The following is a 23790-nucleotide window of genomic DNA, read 5'->3' on the forward strand; positions in this document are numbered from 1 at the left end:
TTGACAAATATTTCACTGTTGTATTATTTGAATCTCTCAATATATGGCCTTGATTACAAAGGTTGAATGGCTCTATTATAATTCACACAAAACTGCTGTACCTTTAGCATTTCATCTGACTCTTAAAATGAATATATTACAGAATCTATTTTCTGTTCAGGAGAACATGACACAAGATTATACTATTTTACAAATGCCCACATTAAAGTAAGAACCATAAATGTATTATTCTACTTATTTTCTTTTGATTTCCATAAAATTGTTATTTTCATTTTGTTCCTTTTTATTGTGATTGGCATGATTCTTTAGGAATTTTCAAACTAAAATTAATGTTTTTTTTTTTCAAATTAATTGCCCTGTTTCTAGTAACATAACATTCTCCACAAAATATATGAGGGTTTTAATGCCAAGAATGCAAAGATAAGATAATATGCTGTGTGGTACTGATGCCAGTTGGATATAAAATACATGGTAGCATAAAATCTTGTCAGATGGATTTAAAAGACAGTTTTTATTTATGAATTATGAGGTACAAATGGTTAAAAGAAAAATATTGCTGAATATTTTTATTTGTCAGTGTTCCCTAATAAAAACTCATTATAAAAAATCAGATTTTTTCACTCTCCATAACTTCCATTTGGTTTCTAAGATAGTCAATCTGGAAATATCTATAAGCATGTACTTCTAATTTTAAATTCATGGGAATGAAACTAGAAATTGGCTCCATTGCATATTCATATTTTACATGGCTGCAAAATTCAATCATTACTTTAAAATTTTATAATTGGAGGCAAACATGTCTTCATGCTTTAGTATTGTATGTGTATGATAGAGTAATATAATAATCATTTTTACATATATTTGCTTTCCCAAATTCATTTAATGCTATCAATCTTTTATTTCCCCACAATCTGTAAAATATGAATTGTTGTTTTCCACTTATAAGTACTGGCATTACATTCCCAAATTTTCTATAAACTAGTAGCTAAACTTGGAAAAATAGGATTAAATCATATATAAATTTAGGAAAAGTGAAGTCAATTTCTTTGATAATTCCAGAACAGATTATATTCAGGAATAGGGAAGTTAATCTATGAAGAAAGTCACTAATTCTGAGAAAGTCCTCAAAACCCATTATTCCCAGAATATGGATGGCAAAGTATGTAGGCTAGAGTGAGCTTTGAAAACACATATTACTGGCTGTGGAACCTTGATCAAATTTCTATTAACTGCCATGCTTTTAAAAGGAAATTAGGAAATAATGATAAAATATACATGAGTGATCTTTTACAGAGGGTAAATTTCCTAACACTTGAATTTGGACATACTAGTCATTCAAAATTATTGGTTTGTCTGTTTTTCCTTTTTTCTCCTCCTCTTCCCTTCTTTATAATATGTTGGTGGTTAAGAGTTCTATGTCAGAATATTTGGATTTAAATGTTGTTCCACTGTTTAACAACTATAACAACTGGCAAACATCTTCAAATTCTCTGCGCTTCCACTTCCTCTTCTGTAAATGGAAAATATCAGCATTGCTTCATAGGACTTTCTGAGTTCAAATGAGTGCATTAATGAACTATGCTTGATCCATAAAGGCGTTCTAATTTTAGATAGTCTTAATAACTAGAAACAGAGGTGGTATTTACCAGTAACAAAGTATTTTCCATATCTGATATGGGTTAAGTAGTGCCCCCACTAAATTCATGTCCACCAAGGACTTTAGAATGTGATGGCACCTGAAAACTGAATTTCTTTTGATGAAATTAAGACAAGGATGAAGATGAATTTATACTGTCATGTCCTAAATCCTGGGACTGTTACAAGACAGAAAGTGACCTACAGGAATACTGAGAAGAAATCAATGTGAACATGAAAGCAGAGATTGTAATGATGGGCCCACGAGCCAAGGTATGCTACAGATTGTTGGCAACAACCAGATGGTAGGTGAGAGGCATGGCACAGTTTCTTCCTCAAAGTCATCAGAAGGTACTGACCTTGCCAACTCTCAAAATTCAGGTGGATTCCCCGCCTCCCAAATTGTGAGAGAAAATATTTCCATTGTTTCAAGCTACCTCATTTGTGGTAATTTGTTAAGATGACCCTAGGAAATTAATATAATTAATATAGTAGCTTATCTTATTTTCTACATAGAGCAAACTTGAAAAATGAGTATTTTTACTGGGGGAATTCACATTAAATTAGTGATGGTGAATTTTAATGTATGCTCATGTCAGAAGCAAGTCCTTGGCACCTCTACATGCTTATAGTAAGCCCTATGAAACTAGAGACCACGGTTTAAAAAAAACAACTTTAAGCACAAATCATCTCTCTTTTGAACTTTTAGCTTCTCACTTGTGAGGTATTATAAACTTTGTTACTTAATGCACTGGTTCAAAGGACTATTCCATGTAGAAGAGTCACTCTCCAAAATCTTAGAATATATTCTTTTACAAAAGTTTGTAGAAATGGCCATTCTACCAAAGGCCATTACTACACTGTGCAATTCCCATTAAAATTCCAAAGATGTTCTTTATATAGAAAAAGCAATCATGAAATTTATTTGGAAAATAAGAGGCCCAGAATGGCTAAAGCAATCCTCAGCCAAAAAAAAAAATCAAAACATGAGGTATCACAACACCAGACCTTAAATTATACTGCAGAGCTATAGTAACAAAATGGCATGGTATTGACACCAAAACAAGCATGAAGACCAATGGAATAGAAGACACAGAGACAAACCCACATAAATACAGTTATCTCATACTAGACAAAGGCACCATAAAAATACATTGGAGAAAAGATAGCCTCTTCAACAAATGGTGCTGGGAAAATTGGAACTCCATATGTAGTACAATGAAATTAAACCGCTATCTCACCCAGTACAAAACTCATCTCCAAGTGGATCAAAGACCTAGGCATTAGACCAGAGACCCTGTGCCTACTAGAAGAAAACTCTCCATTATGTCAGCTTAGGAACTGAATTTCTCAACAAGATTCCTAAAATGGAAGAAGTAAAATTAATAATTGATAAACAGGATGATATCAAACTGAGAAGCTTCTTCAAGCAAAGGAAACGATCCATAATATGAAGAGAGAGTCTATAGAACGGGATAAAATCTTTACCACCTGCACCTCAAATACAGCATTAATCTCCAGGATATACAAAGAACACAAAAACTTACACCAAAAAAGCAAATAACCCAATTAAAAATGGACAAAGAAACTGAATAGACACTTTACAGAAGAAGAAATATAAATGATCAACAAATACATGCAAAAATGTTCACTATCTCTAGCAATTAGAGAATTGCAAATCAAAACAGCACAGTTATTCCATCTCACTCCAGTCAGAATGGTAATTATCAAGAATACACTAAATGATAAATGTTGGTGAGGAAGTGGGGGAAAAGGTAAACTCATACATTGCTGGTCAGACTGCAAATTGGTGCAACCACTCTGGAAAGCATTATGAAGATTCCTCAAGAAAATTGGAATGGAACCACCATTTGACCCAGTTATTCCACTCCTTGGCATATGCCCAAAGGACTTAAAATCAGTATACTATAGGGACACAGCCATATCAGTGTTTATAGCAGCTTAATTCACAATAGCTAAGCTCTGATACCAACTTAGGAGCCCTTCAACAGATGAATGGATAAAGAAAATGTGGCATATGTACCCAATGGAATATTACTCAGTCATAAAGAAGAATGAAATTATGACATTTGCTGGTAAATGGATGGGACTGGAGGCTATAGTGCTAAGTGAAATAAGCTAATCCCAAAAAACCAAAGGCCAAATGTTTTTCCTGAAATGCTGATGCTAACACTCAATAAGGGGGTATGTGGAAGAATACAATTTATTGGATTAGACAAAGGGGAATGAAGGGAAGGGAGCAGGGATGGAAGTATGAAAGGCAATAGAATGAATCAGACAGAACTTTGCTAGGTTCATATATGAATACATGACCAGTGTAACTCCACATCATGTACAACCACAAGAATGATGTTACACTCTATGTATGTATCATAAATCAAAATACATTCTACTATCATGCATAGTTATACATGACAAAAAGAACAAATAAAATTTTTTTAAAAAAAGAAAAGTTTGACTGAATCTAATGAAATCCCACCAAAGTTTTCACACTATTAGTGGAAACTTTTAACAATGTACTTTCTTGAATCACATATGATAAGACCCAGTTAAGAAATGAATCAACAGATTGATTATGAATATACTTTGTGTTGAGAGTCAAGAACCAAAGTTATTTTTATATGTTCTTTAGAGAGTAGAAAAGTCTTCATTTTAAATCAACACTCAGAATCAGTCTGGACATCCCATTGCTTCTAATAACAATATGAAAATTAACCTATTGGCCCAGTATGATGGCATACACCTGTAGTCCTAGTGACGTGGGAGGCTGAGGCAGGAGGATTGCAAGTTTGAATCCAGCTTCAGCAACTTAGCAAGGCCCTAAGCAACTTAGTGAGACCCTGTCTCAAAATAAAACACAAGAAGGGCTGAGGTTGTAGCTCAGTGGTGAAGCGTCCCTGTGGATTCAATCCCTGGTACAAAAGAAAGAAAGGAAGAAAAGAAGGAGGAAAATTAACCTAGAAAAGTTATTTTGGATCACAGCTATGAAACCCAAAACTAAATATTCAACCTATTATTTTTTTCAATATTTTGCATCTTTTCATAAATATAAAAGTTGAGGAATTCACAGATTTGTTTACAATTACACTTGTAACAACTATAATATTCTAAATACTACATAAGACTTTTCAATTTAAAGAAAAAAGTCTGAAATGCCATCCTAATGTAGGTGGATTTAATTGACTAGATTTCTGAGTGGTTATTATATTTAATGGGAAATTAGTACTGCAGAATTGGAACATGTTAAAATTATGTCAATTAGTTTTCATCTTAATTATAGCATGCTAGGAAAAGAAATTAAAAAATCATTTGGGCAGCTGTATTTTAATAATAGGAATTTGAAATTATTTTAGAGATCATTTGCTGTCTTTTCATAGATTACATCTTCTCAGAGATTGCATTTATTTGACAAATAATTAAAAAGGGGCTTTCACAACTGCAATATCCTTCAATAATAATATGAAGAAAATGGATCAAACTATGGCACTAATAACTAGCACCAACAACTGACATGAGACACTTATCATTGCTGTTTCAGAAAATTTGTTTATATACAAATCAATCCTAAATATAGGCAATTAACAATGAAATAAAGTATGTGAGAAATAACCTTCTGCTAATTAAACAAAACAAAATGAATCATAAATAAAGCTTAAAATATCAAATATACCCTATTAAAACTTCAAAGGGAGGGAAAATATTTTAATAAAAAATATGTATATGAGCCATCACCACATAGAAAGTTCCTGTTAAACAGATAGACTAGAATTCATTGTTCATTTACCAAAAGAACACAGCCTAATATGAGGTCCTATTGAACATCTAAGATTAGGGTGTTTTGGGTGGTTCTGGTTAAACACACACACACACACACACACACACACACACACACAGACTGTGGAAGAAGATTTATTTAAAATATATATATATATATATGATATGAAAAAAATTCTCTGCAAGAGTGAAAAAATGATAACACTAAAATTCTAATCTAAATGATAAAGCATTAAAATGTTGTGATTCTAGATTAATTAATTTTAAAGTTGAAGGCTATGCCTGATCTGCCAGCATTAACTTTTTATCATAAAGGCTTTTTTTGGGTTTTTTTCCACATTTTGGTGCATTTTAGTTGTACATATTGATACATGAAGGCTTTTTGACTAAAAAGATTCTTTCAGGTGTTCATATATGAAACTTAACTACAGTAGCTAGATGAAATGAAATTTTGCCTACAAAAACCACAAATGATTAATTAACACAGTTTAAGATTAATGAAAGATGAAAGATTAAATGTGTATCTTAATATCTATTTCTAAAACAATTTTATCCAATGATTTCAATTAAGACATGTGCATTCAGTTTTTCCAGCCTGACACTTAATAGATTTTAGAACAACATAACAAGAAAATCAAAGTATGCATATAAGTTTTGGAGGATATATTACATTGTATCTCATGTAACAACTTCTTAGTTAAATTCCAAGAGGAGTTCACTGCTTTATCATTTTACACTCCAGCATCTTGTAATCTTCTATTCCAAAAATGTGAAAAAAATACTAGAAGTAACATGTACTTATATGACCTTTTTAGTCAGTATACTACACAGACATGGAAACTAAGAGCATCTATTTGTTCTCTAGAGATAATTATATCCCAGAAGAGTTTAGGTAAGTGCTCTAATGTGATTAGAGTCAGGAATGTGAAGTTTCAAAGTGAAGACTGGATTTCGAGCCCACTGACATGACTGCTAGGGCACTTAGCAGGCAGGAAAATCACAGGTAGGTGCTCATGATAGAGCACCTGCCGTAGAAATGAAGTCAGTCCTCTCATGTAGCTCCTAGGCTCTAGGCTCTAGCTCTCTGCCACCACTTACAGAATCACTTTGAGAAAAGAGGCCCAGTCGTCCTTCATATCCCCTACCTCCAGTTTTCTTTCTCCTTTTCCTTGCCCAAATCCAGTATCTCTTCATCTGAGTTCTTCTTCTCTCCTTATTTACTGAGATGACCTAATTGTTCATTTTAGCCCTGCCATATAATGAGGGGATTTGATGGTCCACTAGAAAAGCTAGATTGAACCCTGTCCTTAACAACAACAAAACAGTTTGTCCTTCTTTGAAGATGAGAAATTCCAGCCCTGAGTAAGAAAATGACCAATAGTTCATTTTCTTCCTGAAAGAAAAATCACTTCACTTTCTTCCTAGTACCTGAGTTTCTAAATCAACCTTATTGACAATGCAGTCCTTCACCACGACAAGTGAAGACAAAAAGGCTTCTTATTCTTACTCTGGCATTTAAAAAATAAATCAAAAAACAAAAAACACGCAAGTGTTCACACATGCCTTCATCATACTTCAGCTTTTTCAGGGGACCTGTCCATTATCTAAGAATTCCCTCCTTTTCTACACAAAACTACTTACTTCTATGAAGCTGAGTTGATACTGTCATTCAATCTCACCATTGCTTCTACTGTCAATCAGAAACTAAAATTCATGATCAGTCCAATGGCAAGTTTTTGAGCCACTCAGCATATTGGGAAAAATTCCATGTGTGCCGTGATTTGTCTCAAATCAGACCAGGGTCCTCAGCCTTGATCAGAAATGCTTCTGTGGCTCCCTGGTCAGTTTTTCATCTATAGTCCACAACAACAATTCCAAACCTTCATGTTTTCCTAAAACCACACACCTGCAGTACTTCCCAATATCTCCCTTACTTTCTCTTCTCAGATGATTTCAACTAGTATATCACATCATGAAAAAATAAACTCTCCCTATGGCTCACTCAACTCCAGCCCCACTGGTTTCCTTTCTATTCCACCACTTGAACTTAAATTTGCTCAGCTATTATTCTATCAAAAAAACTCAACTTTGATTACTCTTTTAAAAAGTACAAGCCCCTTTTCATCTTGATTTCAATGCCGCCTCCTCATCTCTGTATTTCCTGATATAACACTGAAAATCTTACAACATACTAACGTACTACACAATTTACTTAATGATATATTGATATTATTATTATTCTTTCTTCCCCCCCCCCAGTAGAATGTAAGCATTACAAGGACAGGTATTTGCTACCTTATGCAACCCAAAACTAGAACACAAAAAACTTTCAACAAATACTTACTAGATACATTTTTAAAATAGCTTTTAAAGTCCGTCATAAAAATAAGTTAAAATACTGTTAAGATATGTTTAATTAAAAAGGAAATGATAAAAAGGAAATTAAAGATTTCAAACTACCTATTAAACAATGACCAAAATAAAACTATGCCCCAAGATGATGGAACACAACTAAATGAACACTGAAAATGAAATTTACAATTTTAAAAGTTTATGTCACAAAACAGGAAATTCAAAACAACGAGTAAAACAAAACTCATCAGGCATTCAAATAAAAAATTGAGAGGGAGGATAATAGAATAGAGTCACAGGAACAAGAAAGAAAAGAAAAGATAAAAATAGCAAAGATGAGGAACAAAAGAGACAGAGAAGATGACAAAAATCTTTGAAGAAAATAGATAAAATATACAAAGTTAGATATACAGGTGATCAACGAATATATGAAAAAGTGCTCATCATCCCTAGTAATCAGAGAAATGCAAATTAAAACCACCCTAAGATTTCATCTAACTCCAATTAGAATGGCTATTATCAAGAACACAAGCAATAATAAGTGTTGACGAGGATGTGGGGAAAAAGGTACACTCATACATTGCTGGTGGGGTTGCAAATTGGTGTAGCCACTCTGGAAAGCAGTATGGAGATTCTTCAGAAAACTTGGAATGGACCCACCATTTGACCCAGCTATTCCACTCCTTGGATTATGCCTGAAGGACTTAAAATCAGCATACTACAGAGATACAGCCACATTGATGTTCATAGCAGCTCAATTCACAATAGCTAGATTTTGGAACTAACCTAGATGCTCTTCGATTGACAAATGGATAGAGAAACTGTGGTATATATACACAATGGAATATTACTCAGCCATAAAGAAAAATAAAAGTATGACATTTGCGGGTAAATGGATGAAGTTGGAAAATATCCTGCTAAGTGAAATAGGCCAAGCCCAAAAAAACCAAAGGCTGAATGTTTTCTCTGATAAGTACATGACAATATATAACAAGGTGGGTGGCAGGGGAAAGAGAAGAATGAAGAAACTTTGGATGGTGTAGAGGAAAATGGGGTGGGAGGGGGTGGAGGACAGAAAGAGAGTAGAATGAAACAGACAGTATTACCCTTTGTATATGTATGATTACAGGAATGGTGTGAATCTACATCATGTAGATCATTTTTCATAGAAATGAAAAAGTCGTACCCAATTTGTGTTCAATGAGTCAAAATGCAGTCTGAAAAAATAAAAAAGATTTTAATAAAAACTAAAATAAAATAAAACAAAAAAAATGAGTTATGAATAGAAATCAAATTTAAAAGGAAGATGATCTAAAGATATAAACTACATGATAAAGGGGAAAATATCTCTAGATAATAGGAATTAAAATGTTCCAGAATATAAAATAATTACACATTAATAAGTCTAATAATCTAGGTAACAATGAAGAAGTCCTAGAAAACATAAAATTGCAATATTGGCATAACAAGAAATAGGAAACTAGAGTAGATGGATATCTTTTGTAAAAATTGAAAGTGAAATCAACACCTGATCTTAAAAGTGCTCTAAAAACCCAAACAAGTTTTATTGAACAATAATAAATTATTTCTGACATATTCATAATATTGTGAAAATAGAAAAAATATATAAGATATTTAACATATTTTAAACTAATTTAACTCTGATCTCAAAGCTATAAAAACAAGTTAAAGGCTGGGAATATGGCTCAGTGGTACATGCTTGCTAACATGCAGAAGTTATAGGCTAGATTATGCTTTGGTAACAAAAGCTTTCCAATCTCAATTTAAACCAATAGAGATTTATTTTTACTCACACTGTAAGTCTATTATGAGTCTCATGGAGGGTTTTCTTGATATTGTCTTCACATCTTCACACAGACTGTCAAATATGATCCATAATATTGCTACTCAGTGTGGTAGATGAGAAGAATGTTCTGAAGGATCTCACCAACAATTCAGTGATTGGGCCAATAGTAACAGATGTCACCTCTATCACATAGATCTACACTATCATTTGTCCGAAAGGCAGAAAGCCAGAGATATTTCATGAAGGGTATTAACGATAATCCCTCTGGTCATTTGGTCTACCCTCCCTCAAACAGGTAAGCTACAGCCAATCCAAACTTTCATGTGGTCAGAGTATCAACCTCAAAGCCCAGTGTCTCTTGGTAGTGTGTTGTAGTCACTACATCAAGTCCATATGTGACTCCGCTCAATCAAGAGAGGCACAAACTACAGGTCATTACCTGTCTCCCACACTGCCAGTTTACCTTGTGGAATAAGGTCAGGAGAATCACTTCACAAAGGTGGAAGAAAGAGAAACATAGAGCAGTTTTTGGTCCAGAGCAATTCTGAAGTATGTGTGGTAAACATATTAAGAGCTAACAAAATGATAGCAACCTTCTCACATGGTTTCACACGGGAACTTATATGAGTCTGTCATGGCAATATTTGTGGTTGTGGAAGCCATATCACCTAGGAGAAATTACTGGGGAAATGGAAAATGAAAATATGGTAGACACATACCATGAAATACAAGGCTGTATAAGAAACTAAATACAGGGCTGGGGTTGTGGCTTAGGGGTAGAGTGCTTGCCTAGCATGTGTGAGATACTGGGTTCAATTCAATTCTTAGCACCACATATAAATAAGTAAATAAATTTAAGGTCCATCAACAACTCATAAAAATATTTTTAAAAAAGAAGCTAAATACTTGACAGCAACATAAATGTATCCCAGAAACAGTGTTTAGTGAATAAAGAAATAAAGCATTCATCTAAGTTAAAAAGAGAATATTATTATACATCTTCTAATAATTTACTTTTTTCCCCCTTTTTTGAGGGGTACCAGGGATTGAACACAGAGGTTACATTGCCAGTTCATTTTATTTTTTGAGATTGGATCTTGCTAAGTTGCTTAGAGTCTCGCTAAGTTTCTGAGGCTGGCTTTGTGATCCTCTAGCCTCAGCCTCCTTAGCTGGGATTACAGGGGTGTGCAACTATGACTGGCTAATAATTTACTGACTTTTAAGGACATTTAGCAAACATATAAGACAAAAGGCTTATGTAAGAAATGGAAGAGGGGAATCAGGGAGAAAACAGTCTTGCATCAATTGATAATGACAATACTCAGCAAACTGAAATGCTGGTTTATCTCAACTCTTAGGAACAAAAGACAAAAATAAGTACTGATTATCAAAGAATACGCGGGCAACATAATGGGATACAATAAGAAGTAAAATTAGTCCACAACAAAGAGCAAAACATTTTAAATCAATGTGGTGAATTATATTTATTAATTTTATACAACAAACAGGTGAAGTGTTATGTAGGAATTTTCCTTATATCTTTGTGGAAAATTGATACACAAGTACAGACTTTTTTTTTTTTAGTACATTTATAGTTAACATTTCACTGTACATTTATAGTTAACATTGGATGATGGTGTCAGGATTTCCTCCCCTAAAAATGAATCTGATAGTCCATCCCACTAATTGATTTGGGAATGCAGCCTATTTTGGTTTGTTATTATTTGTCAGGTTTTTGTTTTTCTTTGGTTTTGCTTTTTGGTCCTCAAAAAAGCAAAGAAGCTGCCTTGACTGGGCCACACTGCTGGATGATTCTGGAAAACAGACTTGCCTCTGCGAAGAAAACCTAACATCATTGACCAGGTCAAGTCCCACAACACAAGAGGTATTTAAAGCAGATAAAACTTAATTATAATGTGCAAACTTAGTTTCAGTGCTATGGTTAGACCTGTCTGCTGGAAAATCTGAGACCATGCTTAAGAGGTTAGTAAGCGTAAGAAGGTGGGTATCTTGAGTGCTGGCTTATTTATATTCATCACTTCCCTGTCTCTTGCCTTACCTTTGTTCTTTTACCTATCTTTTCATTTGCATTTCAGTGATAATAGCCTGTAGAAGGATGTATCTGTCCAACTAGCAACAGAATTGACTTTTAGATAAAATAGAACAGCTTAAAAGTTGAAAAATCAATGTTGATTAAATATTCTGGAATGAGACTTTTATCTTCAACAAAAGCTACTAGAGATTTAAGCATAAGTTAATAAAAAGTAGGGAATTTGTTGAGAAGCAGAATTTTGTGGTATTTTAAAGGAAGGCAATGCTCTTATTTTAATCAAATAATCTCTGCAATGTATACTATAAACTAGGTGTATATAAAATTTTTGCATAATACGTAAATTCAAACAATATGCCAAACATTCTAATACATAGAAAGCCACAAGAACTGAGTAAATTAAATTTAAAAATAGGACAAAAATTTGTCTAAAACTCAATATGTACTTTGCCAAAGCAAAATACTTAATTTGTCAAAGGACTTTCTTATTTCTATCTGACTTTCCAGGAAAAAAAGCATTATTTTGCATAGGTAATTGAACTTAAAATGTTGAACCAGACATTCAACGTTATTGAAGACAGAGATAAAAATTTTCCATCATCATATGCATGCTTTATGGAGAACATTTACTTTGCATATGAGGATTTTAAAAACAGGTCCAGAAACCCACCTTGATTATTTTCCCTGAGAGTAGAAAAGACAAATTCCCAGAATACTTCATAGTTTAGGAGTTTGGGAAACAGTACCTGATTTCCCTCTAGATCTCTTAGCCATAAGAGAACATGTAGATTCTAGCTGTACAGGTGAAGCCCTCTATTCTATGAGAGGGCTTCAATGTCAACACGTATTTAATTGGAAACCCAGTAATGACTCTATTATCTAATATCTCCATTATGTCCCAAATTATCAACCCTCTCTTGAATGCAGAATACAGGAAAAAGAAAACGAAAAAAAAAAAAAAAAAAAAAAAAAAAAAACTTCGTTTCCAGTTCTCTCGCCATACTTATTTTTCAGATTACATACTTCGATTAATTTCTAATTTAAATTTAAAGTTGGTATATATAATGAAATTTTACAAACTGTCTACATTTACTGAAACATAAGATATATCCATCTTCCCAAACACTTGTCATTTCTTTGTAGTGAAAACTTAATCTTCATTAAACATTGTTAGTCACACAGTTTATCTTTCTTAATTTGAGAAGTTTGAGGTCTAGTCTTTATGTTTTAGCTTCATTCAGTATTCTGGATTTATTTTTATACACTTAATTTTAGGCTAATTTCCTCTTTTGGAATGTCTTAAAACCAATATTAACAATGAAAATCAATTATACTCAAATAGCAAAATCTTTTATGTATTTTTTCTCTAATAATAAACAGCATTTTTTTGCTTAGGTCTGCCTCTTCTTACTAAAGTTATAAAAAATACACAGTGGTAAAAATAAAACATAACACATTAAGCATTAAATACAAAATGTGTGATTCTTTAAATAATGAAAACTTCTTTAAATGAAGGCTTGTATAAGGAAGACTTTCATTCTTCATGTCTTAGCCATTTGCTTGTTATAACAGAACATCAAAGGCTGAGTAACTTATAAAGAGCATAAACTTATTTCTCACACTTTCAGACTGAGATTTCCAAGATCAGTGTGCTAGATTCAGCATCTGGTTTCAGTACGGAGCCTTGTTGCTTCATCCTCGAAACAGGAGAAATGCTGTGTCCTCAAATGGCAAAAGAAAAGAGACTCATCGCTGAAAGACCTTCTCATAGTGACATTAATCCATTCAAGAGGAGTCTTCAGACCTAAAACTGTTCCCACCAGGCCAGACCTACCAACACTCTTGCATTGGTAATTAACTTTTCAACACAGGAATTTTAGGAGATACAATCAGACTATACAGATATAGTCAGACTATAGCACCTATTTTTACAATTGTTCTTATTTTCATTCTGTATGACGGTTATGTACCTGCTTAAAGTCTTCCCATTATCTTATATTTTATGAAGTAATTTCCTTAAAATAGCAGAGAATGTTACCTGTTTATTAAATTAGATTTATGGTACAAATAAAATAACATTTAAAATATGTCATTATTTTAAAAATAAGATTGATGTTTATTTTAGATTAACTTTTATAAGACTGTAGAGTAGGAAAATCTGATCATTCATTACCCTGTGTTAAAGTCAATGAATAATAAGGCTTAATGGCACATACCTGTGACCCCAATAGTTTGGGGAGGCTGAAGCAGGAGGATTGCAAGTTCAAAGCCAGCCTCAGCAACTTAGCAAGGCCATAAGCAACTTAGTGAGACTCTATCTCTAAATGAAATATTAAGAAAGGACTGGGGATGTGGTTCAGTGATTAAGTAGCCCTGGATTCAATCCCTGGTACCAAAAAAAAAAAAAAAAAATCAATGAATAATTTTATTCCCTTGGTAATAATAATTTTAGTACTACATCTATGAACAGCTCAGGAATTTTCCTTTTTCACTCCTTTCTAGCCAGAATGAATGCTAAATTATATACTTAATCATTTTATATTAAATTCCATGAAAGGATTGATATTGAAAGCCTTCCAGGAAGATTCACAATGGAGGATTAGAGAAGGTTGCTTTCCTGATTGCTCCATGGTGTGAAACCAAGAAATCAGACGCGTAGCTTCTCAGCAAGGTGAGAAGAGGAATCTTTACTAAGAATTAATTTGGGGCATTCAAAGCAGATCAGGGAACTCAGGAGGTTGGATATCCTGAGTAGCCCTTGCCAGTGCAATCCTCATCCCCACACAAAAATAGTGGAGGAATACATCGATTAAAGAAACCCGTATTTTTAGGAGGCCTGAGGTGTGTCAGTAGGGAGAGATGGGAGATCAAAGGCATTGCCAGGTTAACGAAAAAGTGTCATGCACAATATCTGCATCTCTCCCAGCTGCCAGGGAGAACAGAAGAAAGAACTATTTTGCAGCTGCAGCATCGGGGCTAGTAACTGGGGGAACTGAATCCTGACAACTAATATTGGCCTGGGAAACCCACACTATAGAGCATGGAATGTCCCTAATTGACCAGGAAAAAAATCAAACATGGAGAGGGATTTGTACAGGGGTATATGGGTCAGAGAAACCCACTCAGCTCCCCCCAACCCCAGACAGGCCACTTAATTGGGAGAGATGCACCTGACTGGGAAAGGAATTCAAAAATGCAGGGGAGGAATTGATTGAGTTTGAGGATCAAACCCAAGAGTCCAGAAAACACATAGTTCATGAGTGACTGAGGGGAACAAGGATTAGTCACTCCACCACACGTGTGAAACTGGGGTGTTTCCTGGGGAACAGTATCCCATCATGGTCCAGCAACTGCTTGGCCTCAGAGGTGCACTGATTTAAAATCTTCAGACCAATCATTCATTGAAAAACCTGGAGCCTACCTAAGCCTAAATTCCACCCCCAGGAGACCCATCTATGTGATTTCCTTTCACCCTCCAGCAACCCCACCTAACACAGCTGCAAACGGAAGCTGAGAACCCATTGAACCTCAACAGAAACAATTTCTTAACTTTTCATTGGAATACCATTTTTCTTCTTTTCTTTTTTTCTTCTCTCAGTTAATTGTGATGGACATGTACACATATTTATATTTTTTTCTTTTTTCTCATTCCTAGCATTTTTGAAGGCACTTATTTTCCATGAATCAGTATTTTGAGAACTAAAATGTTTCATTAATATATATTGGTTTTTGTTCTTTGTATTCATTTATTTTTATTTTTATTTTATGTGCTTTTTAATTTTTATTTTATACTTTTTTTCCCTCATTTATATTTCATTTGATTCTCTTTCTCTTATGTCCTCTGCTAACAGTCAATCTCTATTGATGTCTCTTTCACTCTTACTTTACTTTTTATTTCTTCTTTTTCTCCTCCTCCCTCACAATTATCACACCCTACATCACTTTTATCTCTATTTACCATTTGAAAGTTTCAACATTTATTTAAACTTATTGCTTTTAATATGAGCAATAACTGATCATATCATTTTGGTTTATTGTGACAATTAACGTTTTAGATGCTAAAGCAGGAATTATTTAATGCTGTGTATTTTTTTGCATAGGTTGTTGTTATTCTGTCTCCCCCTAAACTGTGAGATACTAGAAACTTTCAGGGACATTTTAAGTCCACAGGACAGAAGTCTACTGCCTCAAAACCATACTGTTAGATGGACATGAAAAAGCAAGGGAACAAATCTCCCCAAACAAACCAAAATAATTCAGTAACAGAATCCAATGGCACAACAGTGGAAAAAAATAACAGAGAAGGAATTTAGCATTTTCATAGTTAAATTGATCTGTGAGGTAAAAGATGGTAAAAGGAGAGACTTCAGGGAGGAAGAGACTCAGGGAGAAAATACAGGAAGCAAAAGATCATTCCAATAAATAACAGAGATTCTGAAAAAAAAAATCAAGCAGAAATCCTAAAAATGAAAGAATCAATAAACCAAATTAAAAATTTATTGGAAAGCTCACCAGCAGACTAAACCACTTAGAAGACAAAGTTTCAGACAATGAAAACAAAATATATAATCTTGAAAATACAGTTGACCATGGAGAACAGATGTTAGGACACCATGAAAAGAACTTCCAGGAAATATGGGATAGGACTAGGGATCCAAGATGGTGGACTAGAGGGAGGCTGTGTTCCTTATCACTCCAGAACTCCAGTTTCAAGCAGAGGTTATCTGTTTCTTGGTGAGGCAGTTTTTGCTGTTTATTGATTCCTTGGTGTTTACCCCCATTTGTCTGCTGTGATGACCTGCAGTCTGCCAGCACATCGACGCCTTTTTTGACTGCAGACTGCTCACTATCAGGCACCTATCGTCTGCCATTTGCCTGCCTCTGGCCAGTCCATCGCCTACCTTACACCTATCCATCACCCAACGCACCAGGTTCACCTCCCCATCTTCCAACAACAGTCAGCAAACTGATCGCTGACCACCAGTGGAGCACCAGCTGCCTGCTGTTGCCTGGAAGTTCACTGTTACAGTACTTGCAGGTTTGATTACACATGGCTGCTGCCATTTTGAGACAACAGCCAGGCCCCATAGGACCCCTGGCCAGACTGACTGAGCCTGTCTCCAGGGTCCCTCAGCCCAATCGATCACTCCCTGCCTCTGGGGCCCTCACATCGACTGACTGCTCCCTGCCGCCAGGACCCCGAGACCAACTGACTGAGCCCTATCACTGGGACCCCAGACCAACTGATTGCACCCAGCCTCCAGGATCCCACAACCATACAAAACACACTGGACCCCCAGGACCCCTGCCTAACCAACTGTACCCCGTCTCCAGGACCTCCAGCTGATCACGTCCACACCCTGAGCTGCAGCTCCCCATTCGCCAACACATTTTGAAGCCAGAGCAGCCATCTTGGATAATCCTGGAAGCCATAGCTCTGATCTTTAGGTGGGGCAAATCCCATCCTGAGACACCTGCTGGAGACTTGAAGCTCATTGTCAGGTAACTCTCATGCATCAGGCTACTGAACACTGGGAGGTTTCATTACTATATGACTGTTATATTGTAGATTTTCTTTTTCTCCTTATAGAAAAAATTTAAGTTTTTATTTCTTTATTTTTCTTGCTCTCTTTTCCTTTTGTTTACCTGTTCCCTCAGAGTCTCATTCTCCCTTTTTTGCATGCTAACATCCAATTTCTTTTGATTATACTGTCACCTCTTCTATTATCTAGAAATTCTGTATAATCTTTTCTTATCCCATTAACAGCTATATTCTACATCCCTCTGCATCCTTTGTCCTCCATTAGAAACTACAGATCTTATTGCAAATCTGTTTGTTTTATTGAAGATATTTTAACTCATTCTGTTTATTATGACAATTTTGTTATTGTCCTCATAGGGGCTATTTGGTCTAGGATTGCATAGTGTCTGAATTGGGCATTGCTAATATTGATCTCCCCTTAAAGAAAGGGCTTTGAAAACCTATAGGGCCACTATAAGCCTATAGGAGGAAATCTGCAATACCCCAGATCTGCACTGCTAAAGGGGAAGATACAAGAACAACATGAAAAAACAAGGGAAGAAAATGATCCAAACAAATCTAGATTATATATTAATAGAATCCAATGACAGTATGTTAGAAGAAATGTCAGAAAAGGACTTCAGATTATACATGATTAAGATGATTCATGAAGCAAACAATGAGATAAGAGAGAAAATGCAGGCAATGAATGATAATACCAATAAGCTGAAAGAGCAAGTGCAGGAAGCAAAAGATCATTTCAACAAAGAGATAGAGATTCTAAAAAAAAAAACAAAAACAAAAAAACAAATCCTTGAAATGAAGGAAACAATAAACCAAATAAAAAACTCAATGGAAAGCATCACCAAAAGACTAGACCACTTGGAAGACAGAACCTCAGACAATGAACACAAAATATTTAATCTTAAAAATAAAGTTGCCCAAACAGAGAAAATGGTAAGAAATCATGAACAGAATCTCCAAGAACTATGGGACATCATGAAAGGACCAAATTTAAGGATTATTGGGATTGAGGAAGGCACAGAGATACAAACCAAAGGAATGATCAACCTATTCAAGAAATGATATCAGAAAATTTCCCAAACCTGAAGAATGAAATGGAAAATCAAATACAAGAGGCTTACAGAACACCAAATGCACAGAATCACAACAGATCCACACCAAGGCACATTATAATGAAAATACCTAACATTCAAAATAAAGATAGGATTTTGAAGGCCACGAGAGAAAAGCATCAGATTACATATAGGGGGAGACCAATACGGATAGCAGATGACTTCTTAACCCAGACTCTAAAGCTAGAAGGGCCTGGACCAACATATTTCAAGCTCTGAAAGAACATGGTTGCCAACGAAGAATCCTATACCCAGCAAAACTAACCTTCAGAATTGAAGATGAAGTGAAATCCTTCCATGATAAACAAAAGTTAAAAGAATTTACAAATAGAAAGCCTGCACTACAGAATGTCCTCAACAAAATATTCCATGAGGAGGAAATGAAAAACAACAATGTAGCAAAGGAAGAAATTACCGTAGAGAAAAACCACTCAAAGGAGAAACCAAGCCAATTTGAAAAACCAAAATAAGCCAAATGACTGGGAATACAAATCATATCTCAATAATAACCCTGAACGTTAATGGCCTAAACTCATCAATCAAAAGACATAGCCTACCAGAATGGATTAAAAAAAGACCCAACAATATTTAGCCTGAAAGAGACTCATCTCATAGAAAAAGACATCCACAGACTAAAGGTAAAAGGATGGGGAAAAACCTACCACACACATGGACCCAGTAAAAAAGGGGGGGTTTCCATCCTTATATCAGATAAAGTGGACTTCAAGCCAAAGTTAGTCAGAAGGGATAAAGAAGGACATTTCATACTGCTTAAGGGAACCATAAATCAGGAAGACATAATGATAGTAAATATTTATGCCCCAAACAATGGTGCATCCCTGTACATCAAACAAATCCTTCTGAATTTCAGGAATCACATAGACCACAACACAATAATTCTGGGTGACTTTAATACACTGCTGTCACCACTAGATAGATCTTCCAAACAAAAACTGAACAAAGAAACCATAGAACTTAATAACACAATCAATAACCTAGACTTAATAGACATATATATAGAGAATATTCCATTCATCAATGAGCAGATTCACTTTCTTGTCAGCAGCACATGCAACCTTCTCGAAAATACACCATATGTTATGCCACAAAGCAGCCCTTAGGAAATGCAAAAAATAGAGATACTGCCTTGTGTTCTATCGGGTCATAATGGACTGAGAGTAGAAATCAATGACAAAATAAAAAACAGAAATTACTCCAACACCTGGAGACTAAATAATATGCTATTGAACGAAACATGGATAACAGAAAACATCAAGGAGGAGATAAAAAAATTCTTAGAGGTCAATGAGAATGATGATACAACATATCAAAATCTCTGGGACACTATGAAAGCGGTACTAAGAGGAAAATTCATTGCATGGAGCACATTCCAGAAAAGAATGAAAAGTCAACAACTAAATGACCTAACATTACAGCTCAAAGCCCTAGAGAAAGAAGAACAGAATAACAGCAAAAGTAGTAGAAGACAGGAAATATTTAAAATCAGAGCTGAAATCAATGAAATTGAAACAAAAGAAACTTCAAAATATTGACAAAACAAAAAGTTGGTTCTTTGAGAAAGTAAACAAAATAGACAAACCCTTAGCCACACTAACAAAGAGAAGGAGAGAGAAAACTCAAATTACTAAAATTCGTGATGAAAACGGAAATATCATGACAGACACCACTGAGATACACAACATAATTAGAAGCTACTTTGAAAATCTGTATTCCAACAAAATAAATCTACCAAAGACATTGACAAATTTCTAGAGACATATGCTCCTCCCAAACTGAACCAGGAGGACATACACAATTTAAACAGATCAATATCAAACAATGAAATAGAAGAAGCCATTAAAAACCTACCATCCAAGAAAAGCCCAGGACCAGATGAATTCTCAGCTGAGTTCCATAAGATCTTCAAAGAAGATCTCATTCCAATATTTCTCAAAGTATTCCAGGAAATAGAAGAAGCAGGTACCCTACCAAACTCATTCTATGAAGCTAATATCACCCTCATACCCAAACCAGGAAAAGACACATAAAGGAAAGAAAATTTTAGACCAATATCCTTGATGAACATAGATGCAAAGATCCTTAACAAAATATTGGCAAACCGTATCCAAAAGCATATTAAGAAAATCGTGTACCACGATCAAGTGGGGTTCATCCCTGGAATGCAAGGATGGTTTAAAATCCATAAATCAATAAACATAATCCATCATGTCAATAGACTTAAGGATAAGAATCATATGATTATTTCAATTGATGCAGAAAAAGCATTTGACAAAATACAACACCCCTTCATGCTCAAAACACCAGAAAAAATAGGGATAGTAGGAACATACCTGAACATTGTAAAGGCTATTTATGCTAAGCCCATGGCCAACATCATTCTTAATGGAGAAAAACTGAAACCATTTCCTTTAAAAACGAGAACAAGACAGGGATGTCCTCTTCACCACTTCTGTTCCACATTGTCTTCAAAACTCTAGCCAGAGCAATTAGGCAGACTAAAGAAATTAAAGGGATATGAATAGGAAAAGAGGAACTAAAGCTGTCACTATTTGCTGATGACATGATTCTATATTTAGAAGATCCAAAAAACTCCTCCAGAAAACTTCTAGACCTCATTAATGAATTCAGCAAAAGAGCAGGCTATAAAATCAACACGCATAAATCTAAAGCATTTTTATACACAAATGACGAAACAGCTGAAAGGGAAATGAGGAAAACAACTCCATTTGCAATAGCCTCAAAAAAATAAATAAATAAAATACTTGGGCATCAATCTAACCAAAGAGGTAGAAGATCTCTACAATGAAAACTACAAAACATTGAAGAAAGAAATTGAGGAAGACCTTAGAAGATGGAAAGATCTCCCATGTTCTTGGATAGGCAGAATTAATATTGTCAAAGTGGCCTTACTACCAAAAGTGCTATACAGATTCAATGCAATTCCAATTAAAATCCCAATGATGTACCTTACAGAAATAGAGCAAGCAATCATGAAATTCATCTAGAAGAATAAGAAACCCAGAATAGCTAAAACAATCCTTAGCAGAAAGAATGAAGCAGGGGGTATCGCAATACCAGAACTTCAACCATATTACAAAGCAATAGTAACAAAAACAGCATGGTATTGGCACCAAAATAGAAAGGTAGATCAATGGTACAGAATAGAGGACACAGACACAAACCCAAATAAATACAATTTTCTCATACTAGACAAAGGGGCCAAAAATATGCAATGAAGGAAAGATAGCCTCTTCAACAAATGGTGCTGGGAGAATTGGAAATCCATATGCAACAGAATGAAACTAAACCCCTATCTCTCACCCTGCACAAAAATCAACTCACAATGGATCAAGGACCTTGAAATCGGACCAGAGATCCTTCATCTTATAGAAGAAAAAGTAGGCCCAAACCTTCAACTTGTTGGCTTAGGAGCAGACTTCTTAACAGGACTCCCATAGCACAAGAAATAAAAGCAAGAATCAACAACTGGGATAGATTCAAACTAAAAAGCTTTCTCTCAGCAAAGGAAACTATCAGCAATGCGAAGAGAGAGCCTACAGAGTGGGAGAATATCTTTGCCACTCATACTTCAGATAGAGCACTAATTTCCAGAATATATAAAGAACTCAAAAACCTCTACACAAAGAATACAAATAACCCAATCAACAAATGGGCTAAGGATATGAACAGATGCTTCACAGAAGAAGATCTACAAGCAGTCAACAAACACATGAAAAAATGTTCACCATCTTTAGTAATAAGGGAAATGCAAATCAAAACTACCCTAAGATTCCATCTCACCCCATTTAGAATGGCGATTATCAAGAATACTAGCAACGATAGGTGTTGGAGAGGATGTGGGGAAAAAGGTACACTCATACATTGCTGGTGGGGTTGCAAATTAGCACAGCCACTCTGGAAAGCCGTGTGGAGATTCCTTAGAAAACTTGGAATGGAACCACCATTTGACCCAGCTATCCCACTCCTTGGCCTATACCCAAAGGACTTAAAATCAGCACACTACAGAGATACAGCCACATCAATGTTCATAGGTGCTTAATTCACAATAGCCAGACTGTGGAACCAACCTAGATGTCCTTCAATTGATGAATGGATAAAGAAACTGTTGTATATATATACAATGGAATATTACTCAGCCATAAAGAATAATAAAATTATGGCATTTGCAGGCAAATGGATGAAATTGGAGAATATCATGTTAAGTGAGATAAGCGAATCTCAAAAATCCAAAAGACGAATGATCTCACTGATAAGCAGATGATTACATATAATGGAGGGTGGGAGGGGGCAAGAATGGAGGAAGGAGGGACTGTATAGAGGGAAAAGAGGGGTGGGAGGGGTGGGGGGAAGGAAAAAATAACAGAATGAAAAAACATCATTACCCTATGTAAATGTATGAGTACACAAATGGTATGCTGTTACTCCATGTACAATCAGAAACAACATGTATCCCATTTGTTTACAGTAAAAATAAATTAAAATTAAAAAAAAGAAATATGGGATAATATGAAAAGACTGAATTTAAGATTTATTGGGATAGATGAAGGCTCAAAGATACAAACCAAAGGAATAAACAATCCTTTCAATAAAATAGTATCTGAAAAATTCCTAAAATTTAAGAATGAAATGGAAAGTCAAATACATGAGGCATACAAAACCCTAAATATACAAAATTACAACAGACCCACACTAAGGCACATTATTATGAAAATGCCTAACTATAGAATAAGAATAAAATTTTAAAGACTGCCAGAGAAAAACAACAGGTCGTGTTTAGAGGGAAAGCAATCCAGATATCATCTGATTTCTCATCTTAGATCATCAAAGTTAGGAAGTCTTGGAATATTATATACCAAGCTCTGAAAGAAAATGAATGTCAACTGAGAATACTATGCCCAGCAAAGTTAAGATTCAAAATTGATGATGGAATAAATCCTTCCATGATAAACAAAAGTTAAAAGAATTCACAACTAGAAAGACGGCACTACAGAACATTCTCAATAAAATATTTCATGAAGAAATAACGAAAAGTAAAAGTGCATACCAGCAAAGGGAGGAACTACACTAGAAGAATAGTCAATCAAAGGAGAAATTGACTTATATTAAAAACCAGAAATAAATCAAAATGACAGGGAATAAAAATCATTGCTCAATAATGGCATTGAATGTAAATGACCCAACTCATTAACCAAAATGCATAGTCTGTCAGATTGGATTAAAATACAAGACCCAACAATATCCCATGTCTAAGAGACTCACCTCATAGGCAATGATGTACACAGAGTGAAGGAGAAAGGATGGAGAAAAAACATCATTTACACACATCTCACAAGCAAGCAGGGGTTTCTATCCTCATATCAGATACAGTGGACTTCAAGTCAAAAATTAATCAGAAGGGTCAAAGAAAGCCATTATACACTGCTTAAGGGAATTATAATTAACAAGACATAAC

Source organism: Sciurus vulgaris, assembly GCF_902686455.1.
Source record: "Sciurus vulgaris genome assembly, chromosome: 8".
Taxonomy (NCBI): Eukaryota; Metazoa; Chordata; class Mammalia; order Rodentia; family Sciuridae; genus Sciurus; species Sciurus vulgaris.